At 48.0% G+C, this 24,804-nt stretch overlaps 1 protein-coding gene across 1 annotated transcript in view; it reads left to right on the top strand.

Moving 5' to 3' along the window:
• The first annotated feature begins 15,142 nt into the window (after positions 1-15,142).
• The window catches only part of LOC149361401 (uncharacterized), a 51,348-nt gene continuing 41,686 nt past the window's right edge, over positions 15,143-24,804 (top strand). Inside the window, exon 1 of the mRNA XM_089568069.1 lies at positions 15,143-15,384. The gene's annotated coding sequence lies outside the window, so the exon portion shown is untranslated. The remainder of the gene's footprint in view (positions 15,385-24,804) is intronic.

Genomic DNA, 24,804 nt, shown 5'->3' with positions numbered 1-24,804 from the left:
ACAGGTGAACAACAATTAGCGCATGAATGCTTGGGATACCGGCTGCGTTGCGGGCACGTTAAGGCGATTCTTAAGCTCGTCCTCGACGCCATCGTCACCGTACGTGACACACAGGCTGAGAACTTGAATTCGAGTACGTGCTAAAGTAAGCTGCGTATTTCTCGGAACAATCTGAACTCGAAAAGACAGTTGCTTCTGTCGGCTTCCATGCATGTGGGCTCTTGCTAGTGAAAGTACACTCGAACGGGGTGCGGCGAGTGCGGGCCGCTGTTGCATATAAGCTAAAGTGTGAAGCAAGTATCGTCGTAGTTCCGTAACGCAGTTGATATCACAGTAATCCGCTTGTACGGGTCACATTTAAGCTCTGTTTCATGCAGATCTCCGTCGAGCATGCCAGTGTCGCGTAGAGTAATGCATCGCAGCTGCTCTTTGTCCTACCGCTCGCGTCGAACATATCCTTGATATGGACCAGTTTGCGATACGGTGCGTTTCTTTGCCTTTTTTGTCGCATTTAAGGGATTTTCGCTGCCGTCAATCGAAATTGCATTCCGTCAACAGCGTCGTCTGCGCCGTCGTCTGCTAGGACACCCGGAGATGGGATCACAGGATCGCAGCTTCTACAAACGACATGTCAGCAAAAGTATCTAAAAGCGCTTTGGTATTCGCATTTAATAAAGAAATAAAAGGAAAAAATATACTTTGTTTTTGTTGCGAACACAATTCAAATATGGTAATAAAAAAAGCGCATTTGTAGGCTTTTTCAACGAAGCAAAACTGCAGCCGTCGTCACGTTTTGTGTTATTTGGGTTTTCGTAGCATTGTTTGAGTGCTCGTGCGGTGGACGTGTATGAAGAACACAAGTGTGTTTTGGAAACCAACAACGAGAATTACGCCCTGTCAACACTGGTGATTTTGAACGGGTAATGCCGTGAAGAAAGGTAGCGCTACGACTTCTTGTCATCTGGAGAGGCAACGAAGAAGAATGTGCGGTTTTGCTAAGCCTTGATGAGCCGTCTGAACGGTGAGGCCCGTGTACGTTTCTTTACTTCTGATCTCTATTCGCACGCGTTATTAGTGTGCGCCTATATAGGGATGGCAGTGCAGGCAGTCTGCGTGCGGTTGCCTCAGCTATAATGCGTTAAGGCCGATTCACACGACGGTCCGTTCGCCCGCGGCCCGCGCACTACGTATTCATGCGTCACCACATTGAGATGCGCGCTGTCGGCCGCGGCAACTGTTGCTCCATAGTCTCTATCTGCGTTTAGTACTCGGGTGCCGCGGTGAATAAAAATGCCACCAGTTATCACAACAGAGTTATGCGGTCGCTTGCTAGCGCTGCGAAAAACAACAATGTTTACTACATTCCAATAGCATAGATTTGTGCTACGTAGGAGAGGATGATGAGCGTGCAGTGCCACGTTAGGAAGCGCTCTTGCTAGGCCAGCTGCAGACAGACAAGGGAACTGACAACGGTCGAGTTGCCTCGCGGCTGGTGCCCGTCGGATTGATTTGTGCTACTTAGAAGATGACGATGAGCGGCAGTGCCGCGCGACAGAGCACTCGCGCTAGGCCAGCTGCCAACAGACAGGGCTGGGGCATATCCCTTGCCTAGTCGTTTGTAAATTTTTATCTGTGCTTCCCCATGGAACAGAATTTGACACAGTATTATGTCAGTTAGATCGTTCTTGCGTCTGCCCTGAGGTGTAGGTGTCGATGCTTCCTCGCCTTCAGATTTTGAGAACTGTTTGGGATGCAACTGCGCACTTATTTAGGATTTCCAGCTTTTTGCTATATCCCTCGTTTGTGCGGCCCGCTTTCAAGTCGTTCGCTATATCGGTGATGGTTTGTTATTGATTTTCACTTTCTCTTATTTATTCTTTGTTGACTGCCACCAGCTGTGCTGCCGGCGATTCTCCGCGCTCGGAACTATTCCCAGGCACGAGACCCTACCCACAGACCTCCCTGCACCACACTCACCAGTTTTCTTCGGTATTTTTTTCCCTTGCTCTTACTTGCATTGCCACTAGGCAGTTTTTATTTCTGTGCAGATTTGTTAAATGCAATACCAACTTTCGTTTCATGCTGTAATGTGAGATATCGTGCTTCTTGCTAATGAATGCATGCCTTTTCCATCCTCTCGTCATTTGTGCAAAGCAGACGGGTCTACTGGTCGCTACGTTCAATTTAAAAATACCTTCGGTGCTGCTGCAAAGCACCCTAGTAGTAATAATTAAATCCTGTGCATGCTATATTCGAATAGTCACGCTCTTTTCATCATGCATAAAAATAGTGGTATTCCAGCCTGCTCATCTTTCTATACGGTTGTGACAGTCATGTAAATCTACTGAAAAAATGTATATCGGTGCATCACATACAATCTGTTCATTTCTTTTGTCATGGGCCATCTCATTGCTTTTTGTGTTCCTATGTTAATACCTTATTCTAATTTATGAAGCAGTAGACAATTTCTTCTCTTGTCATTCATGACATTGTTACGGCCACTGACAGCAGTTGCTCTGACATATTTATTTGCAGTTGCCAGCTGCCAGTATCTACTGGGTCATTCGTGCTTCCAGCTTTTGGCTGTGCTATCTCTCCTCAGCTGTTTGTGGTAGGTATTGTTTTCCAGTGATGCATACCTTACCTGCCTATTTAGAAAAATTTCGTAGACATAGGCTCACAGCCGGGTTTAGAAAGGCATGCAGAGCTCTACGTGCACTTAGCAGCAGTACCTCCCTGTATAATCACATGAATCTGATCCTGAATTACATGGATGTAATTGCATGATCTGTATGAAATAGTCGCTCGTGAAGCTTTTGACTGCTGCTGTTAACATAATGGAGTTTACACTGCTTCAGGTGCAGTGACTATTTCACACATGTTGCCTCTTATGCATATGTGCCCTCTGAAAGGGCGAACATATTCCTTTATCCCTTTAAAAAACATTGTGTTCTATCATGATGCTTTACCGGTATTTCTGGTGTATAGACCAAAATGTCACTCAGTATTGTAACATGAAGCGGGAACTCAGTTTGTCCAATGTTTTAGAGGTAACATGAAGCGGGAACTGAGTTTGTCCAATGTTTTAGGGGTCCTAAAACATTGGACCAACACAGTTCCCACTCGAGTTATTGATCAATTCGCTCTCGCCCTACCATAACCTTGCCGTCCAGGTTGGACAAATTTGTAGAGCGACTGCTCCAGTGAGTGGTGGTTCTGAGTTCGAACACCGGACCAGGACGAATCTTTCTTTAACTACGAAGTTTCTGTGAAACTGTGTAGCTTTCCTTTGTAGCCATTTGGCTGTGCTCGAGTGGATGTCAATTAGTAATTACTCCTTATTACAGATCTTTTGTCAACGCCAAACTGATTCAGTAGCAACAAATAGTAGAAGGGTAAAAGCATGCTGCTCCCAAAAATTCGTTAAGCATGTTATAAAATGTGTGCTGTATTGTTTTAACTGCTGCAAAGAAATAACGGTGATGTTAGATGCCCAGCCCCTATTAGGTAAACATAGCTCGCAATTAACACAGTTGATGTAAAAGAAATATGGACTTCAACCCTCACGACGACCCTCACCCCAGTAAAACAAAAAGTGCCAGTGTTGCCATACTTGAGAGCTTTGCTCTTTAAAAGTGCAGTACACTGCTACTCAAAGTTGACAAAAAAATGCGTCTCGTTTTCTCCATGTGCATTCCACAGTGCTGGTGCCATTTTCACTGGCCATTGACATTCAGTCGCATGATGTGCACCCCGCTCCTCGAGTTGATTTTGTTTGTCTTGTGAACCTGCCGTCAAAATCAGTGGAGGATAATGCTTCCCCAGTTGATCTGCAGTTAACCTTGTCCTTTGCCAGCTGCTGTCACCCTTTCTCCACAGAGAAGGGCGGTGGGAGTCCAAGCCAGGTGGAGTTGAAATATTTGACTAGTAGTGGACAGGGATCCTGCGGTTTGTTGAGAACACAGGCAAATTGGAGACTTATGGAAGAATTTTTTTACCAGCCAAAAAAGACGCATACACAAGAGAGAACGGCACAGGACAAGGGCTGGTAAAAGCCATAGTCCTCTGTGGTTCCCTGTTGTGTATGTGTGTTCCTTGGCGGGTAAAATATTCCTCCGTAAGTCTCCAATTTGCCGGTGTCCTCCACAGATTGGAGGATCCCTGTCTGTTACTAGTCAAATTTCACTACTCCACCTGGATTGGACTCCCACTGCCCTTCTCAAACTTTTGAAATCCTGTTGCCCTAGCAGATCATCAGCTGTGGGTTGTATTACTTCCGATTCAGTGAAATTTGACATCTAGCGGACAGGGATCCTAGAATTTGTGGAGTACACAGGCAAACTGGAGACTTATAGAAGAATTTTTTTACCAGCCAAGGAAGACGCATACACAAGATTCGTTGTTTGTGTTTCACAACTGAAAGTTCTAAATGCGTGCAGAAGTGTATCGTGCATTCGCACGTATTTTGGAAACTCAATTTTTGCAGCGTTAGTTTTTCGGAATTGGAGCTGTAGCATTGCCGCCACAGAATCCCGCTCGTTAACAAAGCGCACACTTATTTGCTAGGTATATATTCGGTATACCGCAACCAGTATACGTCACTGTTTGGAAGGTTCTGTCGCGAAATTTCTGATTGTGCAAGGTAGCTTTTCTTTTAAAATCAAGCGCTCGCTATTTGCTTTTTCCTGTGCATATTCATCGGTCGTTTCAATTCGGAAGCGTTGGTGCTGCAAGACGTGCATACGGAAGCTACGTTTGTGCACAAAGCTCCTGAATTTTTGAAAGCGCAGCTGTGACAGTTCTCGTTGTCATAAATAAGTACAAAGCAGCCTAATCTTTTTGGACACACCATTTCATGCTCTTAGCTGTTTCTGAGAAACAGGCTGCCTTTTTTTCTGTTTTTGGTGTGAAACATTCCTAACAACTTCTTTCTTTCTCCATGCACAGATAGCCTATGCATACACGGGCAGCTTGATTGCAATATTTAGGGCAATATTTATAACAGGTGCAGTGAGCCTTGGTGCATGTGGACAGAAATTAAGCTAGGGTGGGGTGGGGTATTTTCGCACAGGGTAATGTTATGCGGAGGGTCTGGCGTATTGAAACCGAGTCCTTCTGAGCTCTTATTAGACGTCCCAGCACCAGGACAGTAGTTGAGGCTTTTCTTCTTTGTTGCCTTAAGCCTGCCTTAAGAGTCGGAATCACAATGAATGACAAAGCCGCAATTATATTGCAGTTTTCCTCATGCCTCCCCTGGCTTATACTGACCTTTGATGCCATTGCCATTGCTCAGTTTTCAAAAGTGAAGCAGGAGAGAGAAGATATTTAATTACAAATTATTTAGCAGTCATAGGCGAATACTGTGTGGTTATCCGTGCATAGTAATGCCTTATGCATCATTAAAAAAAAATGTGCAACTGAAATTTGCTCGGCTGCTGACCCAAAAGACGCGGGTTCGATCCCGGCCGCGGCGGCTGGAATTTCTTTGGAGGAGAAATTCTAGAGGCCCGTGTACTGTGCGATCCCTTAGCGAAAAAGAGGATGTGCTAAAAATGCATTTCAAACGTATTGTATTAATTTCATATTTATTTCGCATTTTTTCGTCCCTATGCTTAAACTGCAATACGAATGCTTTCTAAGTATACTAGGAATAATATTTTAAACGTTCTTAAAAATACGTGAAAAATACATTTTTGCCCGCTTAGCATATTTATAATGCATTAAAAATACAATAAAAATATACATCAGAAATATACTAAAAATATACATTTAATACATTAAAAATGTGTTTACTCGGGCTTAAAACAAGTCTACTGGGCGGCTCCTTGGAATGACACGGGTTAATTCATCAACTGGAGTGTTAACAAATCGTACACGGGTATTTATCATTAATCAACAGGAGTCTGATATTATAAGGTCACGTGATTAAATGGGAACGGGAGATACCTACATACAGCATACCAAGACGACAGCGACACAGCAAACAACAAATCCTACGACAAGCGCTGTACTTGGCTTGCCGTATATATACCCAGCGAAAGCGACGCACTATTTTGCACGGTGATGCCTTTTTTTGCGCAAATACTGTGGGCTTCCAAATTATCGCAGAAGTACCCTACTGGTCGCGTTCGAATCTGGGATTAATTGAGAACAGAATTACTAGTTGAAACTTGCGTCAGGCACAGGTCAGGAGTCGAACTGTCAACCAACAGATACATGGGCGTGTAAGGGAGCCGGTCTGCCCTATTTTCTAGTGAAGCAGCGCAACGGCACAAGGCCAACGGAAGAAGAGGACAAACACAGCGCTGAACTGACAACAAATGTTTATTCCGGATGCAATCAGCATATATATACATCAGCACCTTTGAAAAAACAACAAAAGAAAGAGATAGGAGCGGAAGGTATCATCCCAGTCACTATGCGCATGCAGCTGTATCGCGTGTACATCGGTCAAATGACATCAGATAGTTGTGCTCTTTCAACGAAATGGCTACGGAAGGTGTGCTGATACAATTCTCACCCAGCTTCATGATTTCAGATGCCTCGATTATCTCTCTAGTAAGTTTATCTTTGTGTTTGGTAACTACATGGCTGTTTCTGAATTTCGGAAAACAGGAACAATCCCGACAGTGAATACCTATGTGGCGGGCCGCATTCTTAACGTTGTTTCCATGCTCTCTAAATCTTTCATTTAGACAACGGCCCGTTTGGCCGATGTATGAAGCACCACACGTCAGCGGGACTGAATACACCACGTTATCTTGGCATGGCACGTACTTCGTCCTGTGGTTTTTCTTGCAGTCACGACCAGATTCTGATCTTTTATCCTGGCCGTTCACCCTCGCACACAAGCCACTGAGTCTCACAGGCGCTGAAAAAACAACATCAACTCCAGCCTTTTTACCTATTCTTTTGAGATTGTGGGACAAGACATGGACATAGGGTATAATTGCCAGATTTCTTTGTTTAGAAAGAGGAGCAGCGTTGCCCCCCTTTAGCTTTTTCAAAATCCCTTCTGCTACTGAGGCCAGAATATGAAGGGGGTATTTTGCATCGGTTAGTCTTTCAACCTGATTGAAGAAACTATGTTTTATCTTGTGTGGACAAGATTTTTTCATGGCATTTTGAAAACATGACGCCACAATGCCTCTTTTCACGAGCTTCGAATGGGCTGAGCTATAAGGAAGTAAGGGCTTTTTGCTTCTAGGTTCAAAAGCCCAGCATACATGGAAATCATTGAAATATAAGGTCAAATCAAGGAACTTAATGCGATCGTTCACAGCCACTTCATGTGTAATTTCCAGCGGAGAAAGCACTTCCGAGAACATCGCGCACAGGTCATTCACTTCCGAAGCGAACCTAGCCGGGTCACAATCTAGCAAAATAAGGTAATCATCTACATATCTGAACACTCTGGAAACTGTAGAGTTCATCAGCGATTGTTCGAGTGCCCTGTCAAGCTTAGCTAGAAAGATGTCACTAAGCAAAGGAGCGATACAAGATCCTATGCAGATCCCATTCTTTTGAATAAAAACAGTGCCTTCCCATTCTGCATAGGTTGACTGAAGGTACACTTGCAGCAGGTCTAAAAAGCTCTCTGCAGAAATGCCACAGGCATTCTGAAATGCTACCGCTCCGTAGTCGTCAATTGCTTCACTAACGCACTTTAACAGCTTGTCATGAGGGATGGAATAATACAGGTCTTTTACGTCAATGGAAAATGCGCGTAATGACTTGGTCTGGTTAGTTTTTAAAAATTCAATCACTGCCCTGCCACACGGGGTCCTTTCCGCTGGCTTATTCGGACCCAGAAGTACCCAAGGCGCTTTTCCTGGTATAATGCTATCACGTTCTCACACGGAAATGTTCGAATGACATTGAGTGGAATGGCATTCGAGAATAGGAATGACATTCGGACTCGATGGACTGCCGCGGTGCTGCACGACACTTTCGAAACGAATTCGAAAGCCTCAGCTCGTTTTCAGTGTACAGCGACGACGACGACGGCGGTCACACTGGTCCGACAACGACAGTATATATCACGCTGAACAACAGCATGTAATTATAGTGAAATATCTAGTTTACTATAATATGATTCTAGAGGGACACGTTTTTCAGGCCAACGACACCGACGAATCCGGTCGGCGGACGGTCAGCCTTGTCAGCGGCTGAGCGAGAGCACGGTGATGAGGCGGCGGTGTGTGTATGCTCGCACTTCTAAATGAGCGAAACGAACGGCTATATTTCACGTGTGCATACCTGAACACTCATCAGCGATAAGCGCTTGCAAAATCAGTTTCAATCGACGACGGCTCTGTTCCCTTCCGCGACGACTAGGCCCAGCGAGTTCGCAGGGTTGGATCTGTGATTTCGGCGGTTGTGAAGAGCGAATCACAAACTTTAGCGAATGCAAACGGTCACCAGGTGTAGTTTTGGCAACAGTGACCTGAAATCAACTATTGCTTACATCGCAGGGCACGCGTACGATGAACGGGTATCGCCGGTGTGACCCAGACTGCCGAGCCGTGCTTTACGGCCAGCAGCAGTCGTCGCCGTCGCTAGCTTGTGGATAACAAGTTAGGCCGTTTCAGTTAAAGCGAACAGTCGCCATACATACTTCTGGATAAAGTAGTTTAAAAAAAAATACTGGTCACGTCGGAGAAAGCCGGGACAAGAAGCGAGAAGCGCCAGTCCTGCGCGATGCCAACAACCCGGCTTTCTCAGGCGTGCGATCGCATCATCGCTTCCCACACATTGTAGCACTGCGTAAACAATCACGAGTACAACCAGCAAAAAAGAAAACAGATTGTTTATTAGAACCAAAGCGCAGATTGCGTTTTATGTTATGTAAACAAGCGATGTAAACAACAGTATGAGTGCAGTCGTCCTCATCGGCGCACTCCCGGGGAAATTTCATGCTGACGCGGTTAATATTCATTGGCGTAATATTATCTTCAAGCACTCCCTTAGACAGAACACGTGTAGCATCGTTAGATGACATTCGGCTGGAAGGCATTCGAAGCGCCCGTGTAGCAGGGGTTTAAGTGGTGATCACCTTCCTGCTAGAAGTTACCATAAACGAAAGGATGACAAGAAAGGGAAAGTTTTCACTCTTCGCTGAAACGTCATTTCGAGCCCTAGATTGTTCCACGGTAGCTTGAAGTGTAATGCAAATATGTTTACGCGGACAACCCATTTGTTAGAATTTAAATATACTTCAGACGGATTAATTGCGTATTTACGAAAGTACACTTTAAATAGATGGCCAGCACCAAAATGCGATGTCCCGAAACTCGATTTTGAGCATTAGATTGTTCAACGACAGCTTGTAGTGCGCTGCAAATATGCTAATGCGGACTGCCAATTTGCTAGAATTTCAGTGTTCTTTGGACGAATTAATTACGTATTTACGGAAGTACACTTCAAATACATTGACGACACGCAAATGCCATTTCCCGAAACACGATTTCGAGCACTCGACTGTTCATGGCAGCTAGAAGTGTGCAAAGACGTTTAAAAGGACTGCCCGTTTGTTAGGATTGAAATATATTTCGGATGAATTAATTTCATATTTACGAAAGTTCACTTTTAATACATTGACAAGATGCTAAAACTGCATACATATACGTTTACAAGGGCTGCCCGTTTTCTAGAATTGAAGTATACATTCGATGAATTAATTTCATATTTCCGAAAATACACTTTTAATACACTGACAAGATGCTAAAACTGCATGCATATTTTTTCATGTATTTGAAAAGTGCTCGAAGTATGCTTTAAGTGAGGTATTTTTGGCACATTTTAAAAATATATTTCGAATACCAAGCATGAAATTTCAGAAACGTATTTCCTACATATTTTTAGTTCATTCATGAATACAAAATATGTTTAAAATACATTTTAAATAGACCTCCGTATATTCCAAACGTATTAGTTTTTGCTAAGGGATGTCAGTGCACGTTAAAGAACCCCAGGTGGTCGAAATTTCCGGAGCCCTTCACTACGTCGTCTCTCATAGCCTGGGTTGCTTTGGGACGTTAAACACCATAAACCAACCCAAACCAAACTGAAATTTGTTGTCTGCCTCTTTGAGATGAAAAATTTTGAATTTTTCCTTCACTATTTTAGAGCATGAAATTCAGTTAATGGTATCTGAGAAACAGGAATTGCAACAGCCATTTCTCTTCAGCAAGAAAACTGTCATTGGTTTAAGTGTTTTCCCGATTCAAGGTTACCCTATATTTTAAACTGCACAATGTATTATGTGACAAGAAACCGTCAAGCACAATAGGTGTGGTTTTAGAAATGACTGGAAGTGATAAGGGAATACATTTACTTAGAGCAGGTAGTGACCGCTGATCCGGATCATGAAGGGTAATAACTAGAGGAATATGAATGGGGTGGAGTGCATATGGCAGGTTTTCTCAGATCATGAATGGCAGTTTTTCAATACCCCTCAAGAGAAAAGTATACAACAGCTGTATCCTACCGGTATTCACCTATGGGGCAGAAACGTGGAGGCTAACGAGAGTTCAGCTTAAGTTAAGGACAACGCAACGAGCTATGGAAATAAAAAATTACCGACGATTACGTTACTTCCTAATGCGAAATTTGAGCGCAGCAAATAAGCTGTTTCACCTTTTCGATAGTGAGTCAACCCCAGCTGCGGAGTTGGTTTCAGGGACAACGCCGCCGATGCCGACACAAACAATATGATACCCTCGCTTCCGCAGCGCTAAGAACCAGGTCTAGCCGTGGGAAGGTGGTCACGTATTCGTCGACGTGCCGGGGCCTACGTGAAATAACCGGCGCGTCGGCAACTAAAGAGCACCCTATCCGCCACACAAGAAGAGGGGGGGGACCCTTTCCTCCTCTTTCTGCATGGCGGCGACGGTGTTCTATGCAGTCACGTTATCTGGACTCTCTAGCGGCGTCAGCAGCATCCAGCGGTATCAGTCGGTCGCTGCTAGCGCTGGGGGGATGAAAGGGGGGCGGAGCTGGTTACGAGGCCGACGACAACGCCGACGACGACGCGAAACCCAGGAACGGACGCCAAAGAGGTGCGCTCTAAAATGATAGGCGTAACGTTAAGAGATCGGAAGCAGGCGGAGTGGGTGAGGGAACAAACGCGGGTTGAAGACATCCTAGTCGAAACAGGAGAACAAAGGGTGCTTGGGCAGGGCATGTAAGACGAAGGCAAGATAATCGCTGGTCCTTAAGGGTAACGGAGTGGATTCCAAGAGAAGGCAAGCGTAGCAGGAAGCAGCAAAAAGTTCCATGGGCGGAGGTTTGCAGGAACACGGTGGACATAGCTGGCGAAGGACAGGGTTAATTGGAGAACATGGGAGAGGCCTTTGCCTTGCAGTGGGCGTAGTCAGGCTGATCATGATACTTGCAGAAGAGCTTGCTCATGTTAAAATTTTCATTTGGTAAATATGTGCTTGTTTTACATGCACACAGCTTTTGAAAGGACTAGCATAGTGATAATTGCATTGGGCTTCATAAAATTGTAGCTCTGAATGAAGGTTTGCAATGAAACGTGTCTGCACTTGGTCACAATATTGGTCATGTCACCACATGTCACCATGTCACCATATTGTCATGTCACCATATTGGTCATGTCACCACACTAGTGGTGACATGACACACGATCAGTACATTCTAGTTGTATTCGTTCTTTTTTTTCATGGGGTTACATGCAGGATAGTATGAAAAGGGCATTGGAATTGACTCTTACTTGCATTATGTTCATTCATGTTTGCAGGCACCCGGAGAAATGCACGCATAGCCAAAGCTCCTTCACTCAGCCGAGCAAGCTACGGCATCATCCAGCATGTTAGTTTCTTTTGACCGCTTACAGCTCACTGCGGTGGATTTGGTAGATGGGTTTACTTTGCTTTTTGCAGTGTTCTTGGCATTTAATGTCAAGTACACCCCAAAAACAAAGCGGGCTTGTCTGCTGCTTGAGACACTAATGGGGCTTGATCCTAGCGAGCGCCTCCCGAGCGTGTTTTGGGCAGCCACAGCAATCACAGCAATGACTTGAGAAATAAAAGTTATCAGTGTTGTACATTTGTGTCATTATTTCTTGAACCATTGTTATTCCCAACGCAGACAGAGCACCATACTAATGTGCAAACTGTAGTGTATCCATAAAGTAGTTGTATGAGCAAAAATTATTCTACTCAAAGATTATAATCCCTTTTGCTCATTACTCTTTTGTAGATGTAGCGCAGGTGGATCCTGCAAAACATATGACCAATTTGCTCTGAAGAATATGCGAAATAAGAAAATTAGTAGGACACATTGAAAACACGTGAAACTCCTTTTGAAGGAGTAAAATAAGATCTGGGCTGATACTCCTTGAAGGAGTATAGTCACTCTAACAAACGGAGTCCTGGAACTCTACCTGAAAGAGTAGTAGGATGCTGTTTCAATGTGGTAGCTTTACTCCCTCGGAGGAGTGCCTGTACTCTATTGCAGGAGTAGTACAGTACTCCTTGAGTAGGTGTTGGATCACTCTTTGTCCAGAGGGAGTAATTTTATTCTGGAAAAAGGAGTGGAATATGGGACAAGCGAATACTCCTTCAAAGTGTGTTCTGGGCACTCCTCTGCACTCCTTTAGTTCTAAGAGTGTACCCCGTGTTCCCATCATGTAAGGGCCGTATTCCTCGTCCTCAATCCGAAGAAAGGCCTGGCGATTAGACAAGAAATCTCTTACATACGCGTAGGTCCTAGCCCCACAATCGGTAGAACTCAAGTTGGCCAGGATGCTTCCGTGTTTCACATTGTCGAAAGTCTCTTTCAGACCAAGCGCAAGGATGGCTTTGTCATTGTGTTCCATTGTTGTGGGTCGTATTACATCCCTGTGCAGCTGGAGAAGGACATCCTGTGCAGACATGTGAGGGCGAAACCCGCACATGGTGACTGCAAAGAAGCCCTTACTCTCCAGGTATGGAGAGAGGGGATCCCGTACCATCGTCTCCATAAGCTTGCCCGCACATGAGGTCAGTGATATGGGCCTCAGGTGGTCCGTATTCACGGCCTTACCTGTTTTAGGGATAAACGTCACAAGTGACGTTTTCCACTCGGGAGGGAGTGGACGCCCGTCCCAGATCTGGTTGATGTATTCTAATAAATGAAGGTAGGCTGAATCCGGTAGGTTCGCCAACAGGTTCACTGTTATGTGGTCCCGTCCCGGAGCCGTACCCCAGCGCATTTTTGCTAAGGCCGCCTTAAGGTCGTGCAACTCAAAAGGGGCATCGAGTGTTTCATTAGGCCTGCCAGAGTACATGTACTCTGGCCCAGGCGGGTCCTCCATACGACAGAGATATCTGCCGCACAGAGTGTCCGCAAGTTGCGCCGTCGTACCTTGGAACCCTTGCAGAGCCCGCCGGAGCTGCTTTTGCGTCTCCCCTCTTGTTTGGGAGGGGTCGATTAGACTGCGAAAGAGACGCCACGTCCCCTTCGAGCTCATCTGATGAGCTGCGGCGTCGCAGCGTGCTATCCAATTTGAATCTGAGAGCTCGGCAGCATACGCTGCAGCCTGCTCTGTGAGTTTGGCTATGCGGTCGCGTAATTTGCGATTAGTTTTCTGCTTTTTCCACCGTTTAGTTAAGCTCCGGCGCGCCTCCCACAAATGCAGGAGGTGGGTGTCCACTGCGGGGATCTCTTCGGTGGTTTGTAGTGTTGTGACGTGTTGTTTCTGAATGTTGTATATGTGGTTAGCCCACTCCGCGTAGCCGCAGGAAAATAGTACGGGAGGGATAGTGTGATTCCGGAATTTGTGCCAATCGGTCAGTTTGGCCTGACCCCATTTTTTTCGCGCTGCCTTTGCCTCGAGTGTAATCCGGAGAAGGAGGTGATCGCTACCTAGAGAATCTCCCAAGTTCTCCCAGGCAGCCACTCTAGCATTTTTAACGAGAGAAAGGTCTGGACACGTGTCGCGGGTTACCGAATTCCCCACTCGAGTGGGATACGCCGGGTCCGTGAGCAATGTGAGGCTGAGGGTGGAGATGATCTCCGCCAGCTTACGTCCTCTTGCCTGTTCCAAGTGGTAGCCCCAATGAAGGCTGGGAGCATTGAAGTCTCCAACGATCACTAGAGGCTCTTTGGCTGCCAATTTTATCGCGCGAAGGAAGATTTCATTGAAAGTTACGCGCGGCTTACGCGGAGGGCAGTATATGTTGAGGATATGTATTGACGGGTCGCGGCGACTGAGAGGCAGTACTCGGACCATAGTATATTCTTGCTCGGTACTCAAGTCTAAGTCGACCTGAACCACGGTGTAAGCCTAATTCACCAGGATGCACGTAGAGGGGCTCCCCTGAAAGGTGCTGTAGCCTGATAATTTAGCGTCTATGCCGGGCTCCTGCAGGGCAATGAGCGCCGGCATGTCACCTAGGGACTGCAGGTAAAGCTGGAGGTGTGACCGCTTTTTCCAAGCTCTGAAACCCCTGCAGTTCCATTCGATGATCTGGAATTTTTCAAAGTTTTTAGCATTCCTATTACATCTGGTAGCCATCTTGTTGTATTTATTTAAGGGCGATCGGATTAGCTCTGGCCGGGAGCCGGCGCAACCCCAGTGAGGGGCCGCACCGCAATATTTTAAGGTCCCTCAGATGAGGTTAGGACTCCCCGTGTCTCTACCAGCTCTGTCGTTCCGTGCGGGCGCCAAGGGATTCTCGTAAAGTAGTCTTTGCGGCTACTTACAAAATTACGTTATTGCAACTGGTGTTCTACCTTGTTAACTATACATAAAATTTCCCCGAATGTACACAATGTGTACTTTATTCTATCTTTGGTAACTTTAATTTGTTTATTTCGCAATGGCTTTTTTGAGCACAAAGCACACAGCACAGGACGGCGTTCACTGGCAGTCAGCGTTTCTAGCAGCACCAAACCGAAGCACGCGCTGCCGAGAGCAGTCAGGCTGCCGCGCGGGCAATTTTTCGTTGATGAAATGAAAATTTTTCAGCAATTAACATACCTTTTTGTCTATTTTCAGTCATTCCACTATTCCACTTCGCCGCATCACGCCTTTTTTCCCGTGCCAATGCATCCTTCGCATTCGCCGCTGTACCACGGACAATCCCCCCGCATGAGCATCTGCTATTTTTACAGAGAAGACAAAGAAGGCATGCACAGCTCCCGCCTCCTCTCGAACGCGCTGCGCCGAGACGCCAGAGCCGGGCTTTCTCGTGCCGCGCCAGCAGCACGCAGAAGAAATTCGATGCCTTGCCGCTGTGGTCCCGGACTCTACGCTCCTGAGCTGGTACCCTGACCCGGTTGCTGGCCTCCGTGGAGGCACTCCACTTCGTGCTGGTGGCCTGCACTTGTCCTGGGTCGGAAGGCATCGCCACTGCAGACGTCGACAAGGCAATGGTGAGCTTTTTGTACCGTTTTCGCCGGCGACAGCAGGGGAGAGGCATTGACAGGAATCAGTGATTGTAGTAACTTGAGGATTTTTCTCCTCTCGCCTCCAGCCGAAGCCTTTGTGCGTTCTTGCAGCGCTGGGATGCCTTTCTGAAGGGTGTTGGCTAGGGAGGTGACCAGAGTCAGAAGAAACTTGAATCGAGGCATTTGTTGGCTAAGCCTCGTTAAGAAAAAGGCTGAAGTGGACCGTAACCCTACTAGCCTAAACTTGTTTTCCCACCGGTCCTGCTTTCGTAGTTAATTTATTGCGGTTTCTTTTTTTACAGTGACATGTTTTTACTGAGACTTTTTATTGAAAATTGTTTTGCAGCTTGCGTTTGCTTATGCGTACCTTAATGGTTGTCCTAGCACGCCTCGCTCAGCCTTGACGGGTCCTTGCACTTCCGGCCAGCTCTTGTTTTACGTTAGTCCTGCATGTGCGCTCGTTCTCATTTCTTGTGCAGCATCTGTTGCGTCACAATTTTTTAAAATGCCTTCTTTGGTCGAGACGCTAGAGCACTTAGCCGTGTATTTTCGAGCCGCATCAATTAACCGAAGGGTCTTGTTAAGCTTAAAGGGGTCGTTGACCCTTCCAGCACCTTTTGTTTTCACCAGACCCGTGCACGTGCTCTCGTTTTTCATATTGCATTACGCATCTTGTGCCAGTTGCGGTTTCTTAAGGCGGGAGGGTAATGCACTCACCCTTACATGTTCGTGTTTTAAGCATGAAATGCTTTTAGCTCCCGTTGTGGCAGTGTGGTGCCGTCACGCCGAGACCGAGAGCGAACACCCGGGCACTAAATTCCACTCATCTGGGCACTGAAACGAGATCATCCGGGCACCATACGGGATTTAACGAGACTATGCGCTCCTACAGGACCGGCACACAAGCACCGGTAGCGTCGCGCCGAACGTGTGGTGGCGTCCCTTCGTTCCTGTACGGTGCAGTTCGGGTGTCCACCGAGATGACAGAGAATTACTGCGCCATTTCTTTTCCTCAAAAAGCGTTGCGTTCAAAGGCCTCGCGCTGAACGGGTGGTGGCGTTCCTCCCTTCCGTTACGGTGCGCTTCTGGTGTCCACCCAGGTGACAGAGAATTACTGTGCCATTGCCTTTCCTCAAAAAGCGTTGCGTTCAAAGTCCAAGGCATCGCAATGAGCGGGTGGTGGATAGGTAGGTAGGAAAGACTTTTAATGCTCTAGAACGGTGCTAGTAGCAGACGAGAAAGAGGTCCATCTTCCTTCTTCTCACAGGGTCGGTGCCCCTAATTCAGGGGTGGTGGTGGTGAAAACATTTATTCAGAACGGACAGGAGGTGTTTGGATCAGCCCGTGAGGGGCCGATCCTTACAAACAGTAGGTGGAGGTCCCCAGTTTGGGACCTCAGTGGCGGTAGCCGCCGCCCGGGCGCGCCCGACTAAGGCTTGTTGGGCCTGTAAGTCGTGGCAGCCGAGCAGGATCGCCTCCCAGTCCTCCCGGGTTGGGTTGGAGATAGGGGGAATGGCCGGGTTGGAGGGGCAGGCCCACACCATGTGATAGGTGTCCGAAGACACCGCACACAGTGCGGGCAGTTGCCGCTAAAGGAGGGGTCGAAATGTTTTAGGGCTGCCGGGCACAGCAATGCATCGGTGAAGAGGCGGAGAAGCCGCTCATCCGCCTTCTTGAGGCCTTTACATGGGCTAGGGTAAAGGCGATGGCTATCTTGATAGTAGGTTGCGATATTTTTGAACGTATAGACCGGATTAAAGGCGGGTTCTTGATCACGTGGGGAGGAGAAAACAGCCCGGTGAGAGAGCGCACGGGCGGCTGCGTCTGCTGCCTCGTTTCCTGCCAACCCCTGATGAGCAGGGGCCCATATGAGGTAACGGTGTGCGCGGTCCGTATCCCGTATGCAATTTTAAGGCGGAAGCCTTTAATGTCTCATCGTTGTAAGCAGCAGTTGTCGACAGAAAATGTCACGCTTTTCAATTGGTGGAAACGGTCGTGACGTCACAGTGCGCAAATTTCAAACGGGGCCAATTGTACTTAGGCTAGTAACCATGCAACCAATTGAAGGGATCGTATAGTGATGCTCCAAGTAAGTGTGACAGAGCTTAGTTAATTGCTTAATTACTAATTAGCCTAATTAGCTTTACTAGTCAGGCCATATAAATAAATAAAACCGATTAAGAAATTGCTCGAGCTCAGGAATCGAACCCCGGTCTTCGGCGTGAGAGACGAGCACGCTATCCACTCCGCCATGCCAGCTCGATGGTTTGGAATGAACAAAGGCGCGTTTAGTGAATACGGTGTCTTCACTCACTCTCATCCTCCTCCATTCCCTTCCGGCGAGGTTTAGGTGTCCACCGACAAATGAGAGACAGATACATTTCCTTTCCTCAAAAGCCAATTTACCGACGAGCGAGGCCTAGAACCGAATGGGCGATGGCGTTCTATGGACTCCTTGGCAGCGTTGCAAGACGCTGTCGCGTTCCACTCTTAGGGGCGAAGCTTAACATCTTAACCACACATCAGTGACCACACTTCAGGTCAAAAAAGTGCCCCCCTGAATTTTGTGAGACAGTTACTGCGTAATTTCCTTTCCTCAAATACAATTTTCATTTTCTTCATTACGGCTCCTCTTTATCTATCTTCTTTCACTCCCACTTCCTCCCTTCCTCTACGGTGCGGTTCAGGTGTACACCGAGATGACAGAGAATTACTGCGCCATTTCCTTTCCTCAAAAAAGCATTGCGTTCAAAGGGCGAGGCATCGCGCCGAACGAGTGGTGGCGTTCCGTGGACACCCTGGCAGCGCAACAACACGCTGTCGCGTTCGACTCCTAAAGGCGAAGATTAAGCGTCATTAATTAGAAGTTAATTAGTATTCAGCCATTAATCAGTAATTAACCATAAATTAGCGATTTGTCATCACTTAGTAATTAGTACTCAATTATATGTGATGCCACCAGTGCCACAGAAACAGCGAAGGTGGTGCGGAAAACGCTTCCGCTTCTACCCACTTTAGACTGTCAAATTGCCCCTGAATTTTTGGTATATTCGATAGGCTAGGAAGGGAGTGCAGCCTTGTTCGACGTTCCGACAGGCCCCTCGCGAGTCGGTGATTATGTATTTTGAATTGGAATGTGAGGCCGCGAGAGCAATCGCGACCTCTTCTGCTTGTGTTGCACTGCGGGCTCTGAAACTGAGGCCGTTAACTGTGTTGCTGTTGTGAACTAGAGCGGCCGTGTACCATCCCCCGTGGTGAGGGCCGGAGGCGTCCACGTAGTCTACACCTGTTTTGTTGCTATTCCAGGGCTCCGCTGAGCTTCGCTGCTCGTTGGGCGTGCTGGATCAGACCTTGTTGGCAACCCAGATCGCCGCTGGAGAGCCGGCTCCCACACCACTGTTCTGCACTCGGTTCTTTGCGAAAGCTGTCGTTCTTACTGCATTCCCACGTGATGTGGTACAACGATGGTTTGCTGCCACACCACGGGCAAGTGTCCCCATATTGCGTCGGGTAAATCTTGCTAAGGATATGCAGGTTTGGGAATGTTCCTGTCTGCAATCTGCGCCAATATACTGCCTCTAGTTGATTTAGATCAGGATGAGGCGGCGGATAGCGGATCCGTACCCCATTATAGTAGTTGAGAATGTCTGAGTTCGTAGGGCCGACTCGGTCGGGTAGATCGTCCGATTGGGAGGAAGCTCGGCTCGTATACCCTCGAGCTGCCTCGTCGGCGCGTTCATTCCCCGCTATGTTGGTGTGTCCTGGCACCCAGTAAATGCTCTGTGTGACTTTTGGTGCGGTCGCGCTCTGGAGGAGCCGGAGCACGGCGCGACCTATGTGGCCGTTCATGTAGTTACGGCACGCTTCTCTCGAATCTGTAAGGATGGTAAGGGACATGTTGCTTCGATAACCGGCTACCGCAGCTAGAGCTACGGCCAGCTCCTCCCCTTCGGTTACCGTGCAATCCCTCACTGAGGCGCTAGCTAATTCGTTTAGGTTGGAATCAATAACTAAGGCCACTGTGCTGTTATGTGATCTTCCTGTATACGGAGCCGCGTCCGTGTATACCGTTGTGGATTTTGTAGCTAGATTTTTCTGTACATACTTCGCCCGGGCTGCTCTACGGGCCGCATGCAAGTTGGGGTCCATGTTCCGGGGAAGGGAGCGAACCTTTAGCGTCTGGCGAATTGCGTCCGGTATGCTCGCAGTACGATTCTCGAATTCCGCAGGCCGATCGTATGGCCGCATCGCTGGTTGCTCTGCAGCCACATTCCCAAGACTCGTATCTTGTCTCGTTCGGAAATTAGCTTTCCTTCGAGGGAGACATTGAGGGACCCTTATTTGTGTTTCCCTTTGTGGACTCGCCGGAGTTCGGATTTTTCGGTGGAGCAGGCGAGGCCACGTGAACTGACATATTCTTCCCCGCAGGTAACCGCTGCTTGCAGTCGTTGTTCTTTATGGCCGAGCGACCCAGTGGTAACCCAGACCGTGACGTCGTCAGCGTATATTGCGTGTTGTATGCCTTCGATCTTCTCGAGTTGTCTCGCGAGGCCGATCATGGCCACGTTGAAAAGTAATGGCGAGATGACTGACCCTTGAGGTGTGCCTTTGTTGGGGGTCGAAAATTTAGCGCTGCGAAGGTCTCCGAGGCCAACCGTTGCAGTGCGGTTGGAGAGAAAGGCATTCACGTAGCTGTGAATTTTCTCGCCGCAGTGGAGGTTGTCGAGTCCTTCCATTACAGCCGTGTGGCTAACGTTGTCAAAGGCCCCTTTGACGTCGAGGGCCATAACCACGTTCTCGCCTACGCTCGGGACGTTGGTGAGGACTTCCTCTTTGAGTTGTAAGAGGAAGTCGTGGGTGGAGAGGTGGGCTCGGAAGCCGAACATACTGTGGGGGTACAGGTCTTCGTCTTCCATGTAGCTTTGGAGCCTCCGAGTAACGACTCGCTCGTAGAGCTTGCCTAGGCAGGAGGTGAGTGAGATAGGTCGGACATTTTCGATCTGGAGTTTCTTACCCGGTTTGGGGATCATTACGACCTCTGCATGCTTCCACTCTTCAGGAACCGTTCCTGCGGCCCAGTGCCCGTCGAGGAAGGTGGTCACTTGGTCGACCGCCTCGTCGCAGAGGTTGCGTATGAGTGCGTTCTGGATCTTGTCTGCTCCCGCCGCAGTGTTGCGCGTGCATGCCTTTACGGCAGCGAACACTTCTTCCCTGGTGATTGGCCTGTCTAAGTGGGTGTTCGTTTTCCCCAGGTATGGTTTCGCGTATGCAGCAGGCAAGGTCGTGCCGTAGCATTTCTCTTTGGTCTTATCTAGGAGTTCCTCTTCCGTACCCTCGAAGGTGTGGATGAGTCTGCTGATAGCTTTCCCGCTTTCGGCCCTGGTTTGGGTAGGGTCGAGGAGGGTCTTGAGTATGCGCCACGTTTTGGCCGTGCTGAGTGTGCCGTCCAGCGAGCTACTGAACTGCTGCCAGTTCCTCTCACCTTTCCGGTGCGGTTCGGGTGTCCACCGAGATGACAGAGAGTTACTGCGCCATTTCCTTTCCTCAAAAAGCCTTGCATTCAAAGGGCAAAGCGTCACGCCGAACGTGTGGGGGCGTTCCTCCCTTCCTTTACACCGCGGTTCAGATCTCCACCGAGATGTCAGAGAATTACTGCGCCATTTCCTTTCCTCAAAAAGCGTTGCGTTCAAAGGGCAAGGCTTTGCACCGAACGGGTGGTGCCGTTCCTCCCTTTCTTTACTGTGCGCTTCGGGTCTCCACCTAGATGGCAGAGAATTAGTGCGCCATTTCCTTTCCTCAAAAAGCCTCGCGTTCAAAGGGCAATGCATTGCGCCGAAGGGGTGCTGGTGTTCCTCCCTTCCTGTAGGGTGTGGTTCGGGGGGGTGTAGTTCGTGTTGGTTTTGTTGAGTACGCAGGGTGACCAGATCTTTGGCAGTCACTGATTCAAGCTGCCATTTTTATGCGAAGAATATTACTAGAGGTACACTACAGCCCTTCGCCGTGGTTACGCGCCGTGCACACCACGTGGTACAGTGACGTTACACCACGTGACATACCACGTGACACATGACGTCACGACAGAAGACGACGGGGTCCACCTCGCGCCGTCGCTGTGGTTGCACGCCGTGCACACCACGTGGTACAGTGACGTCACACCGCGTGACATGCCACGTGACTCATCACGTCACGACAGAGGAAGACGGGGGTCCTCCTCGCGCCGTCGCTATGGTTGCACGCCGTGCAGACCACGTGGTCCAGTGACGTCCACCGCGTGACATACCACGTGACACATGACGTCACGACAGAGGAAGACGGGGGTCCACCTCGCGCCGTCGCTGTGGTTGCACGCCGTGCAGACCACGTGGTATGGTGACGTCACACCACGTGACACAATGAAGTCACGACAGATCGCCGTCACGCACTGGGAGAGGGAGAACGATGCCATCGCACAGACGCCGGAATGTCCTCGAGCGGCATTCCCGCGCATTTCGAACGCGCGTTCACACTCGGTGTAGGTGAAACGCTCGCACCACCGGGCAGGCGGAAGCGGCTTCCGTGTCAATCGAGGCGCTCACCCAAAGCGCGTCTCGGGGTTAGTCGGCGTTCCGCTGTAGCCATGCCGTTGTCTTCTAGTGGTTGTATTAAAATGACCAAGTATTTAACCAAGGAAAGCCATGTATTACCAAGCCTAGCCACCAATATGCTTCGCATCTGACTAGGCTTAACCTTAGCTAAGCCTCAGCCATTTTTTATTAACACACACAGAGAGAGCAAAGCAAAGGTGAAACGGTGACGGCGCACCAACGTATACATGGTGCCATCTTGTGACTGGCCATTACAATACTAACGCCCCCCCTTAATGGCATGTCATTGCACCGACACTTTTGATGCCCAAGCATTCATAGTGCTTGAGAGTCGTTCTTCCATTTAAGGCCATAGTGAAGAGGTCAGCACAGTTCTTCGACGACTCGATGTACTGGAATTGTAACTTTAACTCTTCGACCTTTTCTCTCAGAAAATAATCCTTTTGGTCAATATGTTTGCTTTTATCTGAAGTAACTTGGCTTTTCCATGCGCAATTGCACCCTGCTTGTCAGCCATTAAAATGTGTGGTTCGCGCATGAATTCGTGCGCATTAAGTTCCTTCATGAGGTTTTGGAACCACATTACTTCCTTTGCAGCGTGACACATTGCTACATATTCTGCTTCGACTGTTGACATTGCAGTGCTTCGCTGCTTCTTGCTACTCCAGTAAATCTCAGAACCAGCTAGCGTGGACACGTACCCGCTGAATGACTTCCTGTCAGCTTTGTCACTAGCCCAGTCTGCGTCGAAAAAAGCTTGTATGCACTTCTTAGTTCTCTGGTAGACTAGTGCATTATTCTTTGTACGTTTCACACAGCGAAGAATATGCTTTAGCCCATTCCAATGTTCTTCTGTGGGATGTTCGTTGAACTGGCTCATGTAAGTAGTCGCAAAAGCCAAGTCCGGCCTTGTGCCTCCGGTAAGATAAAGCAATGCACCAATTGCTTGTCTGTGCTTGCGAGGTAGGTCCTCACTTGATAAATTATTCCCTCCTCTCCTGAGTTATTGTCTCCTCTTTGGTACTTGCTTCCATGATGCAAAGGGGACGATACTGCCTCTGCGTCTGACATGCCAAACGTCTCCAGTATGATGTTAGTGTAGGCCGTCTTTTCCTGGGTTAGTTTTCCACCTCTTTCTCTCTTCAGTCGTATGGAAAGAATGTAGCTAGCCTCACCCAAGTCTTTTGCATCGAATACTTGACCCAAGCGGCTCTTGAAGTCGGCAATCTCATTCTCATCTTATGCGATGATCAGCAAGTCATCAACGTAGACTCCTACCGTGAGGTTCTTCGTCTTGTTCATATAAACAGAGGGTTCTGCTTTTGACCTTGTAATCCCCTCTGAGTTGAGCATATATTCCAAAGCAAGGTTCCACTTCCAGACTGTCGTAGCCCGTAAAGGCTCTTCTTCAGAAGGCAGACTTCAACCTCTTACAGTCATTCAAAGGCTGCGGTAGTTTCATGTAGACGCTCTCCTTTAGAATATCATTTAAGTATGCTGTCGGGATGTCCATCTGGTGCATCTTCCAATTTCTCTCAACTGCTATGGCCAGCAGTGTCCTGATGGACTTCAGCTTCACCACAACAGAGAACGTTTCCTTGTAATCGGTACCTTTCACTTGTGAATATCCGCATGCAACCAAACGTGCTTTGTACCGCTCTTGGTCACCATTTTCGTTCTACTTCTTGCGGAACACCCACTTGCATTTTAAGACTTGTCTGTCTTTCGGTCGTGGCACTACCTCCCATCTATTGGAAGCTTCTAGGCTGTCCAGTTCACTCTGAATAGCTGCTTTCCATTCGTCCTTGTCTGGTGAAGATAAGGCTTCATGTAGAGTTTCGGGATCTCTATGGCAGTTTTGCCAGGCTATGCAGCAGCCGTGTCATTCATTTTGACGTGGTTTCTCGTTTGCTAGTCTTTCCGACGGTCTTAGTGCCTGTGTACCACAATTTGCCACGCTGCACAGTCGCTGCGTAGCCCCCTCGGTATGTGTAGTTGCCTCGTCTTCATCAGCTAATGAGGCAACATCTTCAGCACAGTTGTAATCAGTATCATTGCGATCTAAACTACCAACATCATGTGGCTCGCTCAAGCTGTCTTCAACTTGTAACATGACAGTGCAATCAGTGTCGCTATGTGCTTCAGTCTTGCTACTTGTAACTTGGGTAAGCTTGCATGGGAAGGACTCTTCTTCAAAGGTAACGTCTCTACTTACAAAAAAGCGATCTTCCTTCTGGTTCCACAGCTTGTACCCCTTCACTCCTTCTATGTAGCCGACCAATATGCACTCCTCTGCTTTTGGGCCCAACTTGCTCCCCTTGCACCGTCTGTTTCGCACACTCCATGCTCTGCACCCAAACACTCTTAGGTGGTCCAGTTTCACTTCTCCGCCTGTCCACAGAGCTTCTGGTGACTCTCCTCCAATCGCCTTCGATGGGCACTTGTTTCTGATGTGACCTGCAGTGTCAACGGCATCAGCCCAGAGCCTTTTGATGACACCTGATTCGATGAGGAGGCACCTCGTCATGTCAAGCAACGTTTGGTTCATTCTCTCTGCGACTCCATTCTGCTCAGGTGTGCCAGGAATGGTCAGTTGGTGCTTTATACCATGCTTGGCCAGGTACTCGTTGAACTCATCGCTTGAGTACTCTCCTCCATTGTCACTGCGCAAGGTCTTCACCTTCATATTGTGCAGATTTTCCGCCGTGCGTCTGTAATGGTCAAATTTCTCAATTACTTCACTCTTGGCCTTCATGGGGTACACAACAGTATATCCAGAGTAGTCGTCTATGAAGGTAACAAAGTAATTTGAGTCCCGTTT

This window comes from Amblyomma mixtum, chromosome 2 (genome assembly GCF_055824585.1).
Source record: "Amblyomma mixtum isolate Tamu chromosome 2, ASM5582458v1, whole genome shotgun sequence".
NCBI classification, from domain to species: domain Eukaryota; kingdom Metazoa; phylum Arthropoda; class Arachnida; order Ixodida; family Ixodidae; genus Amblyomma; species Amblyomma mixtum.
Note: the sequence above shows the minus strand (reverse complement) of the source record. Positions and strands in the feature narration are given on the sequence as shown.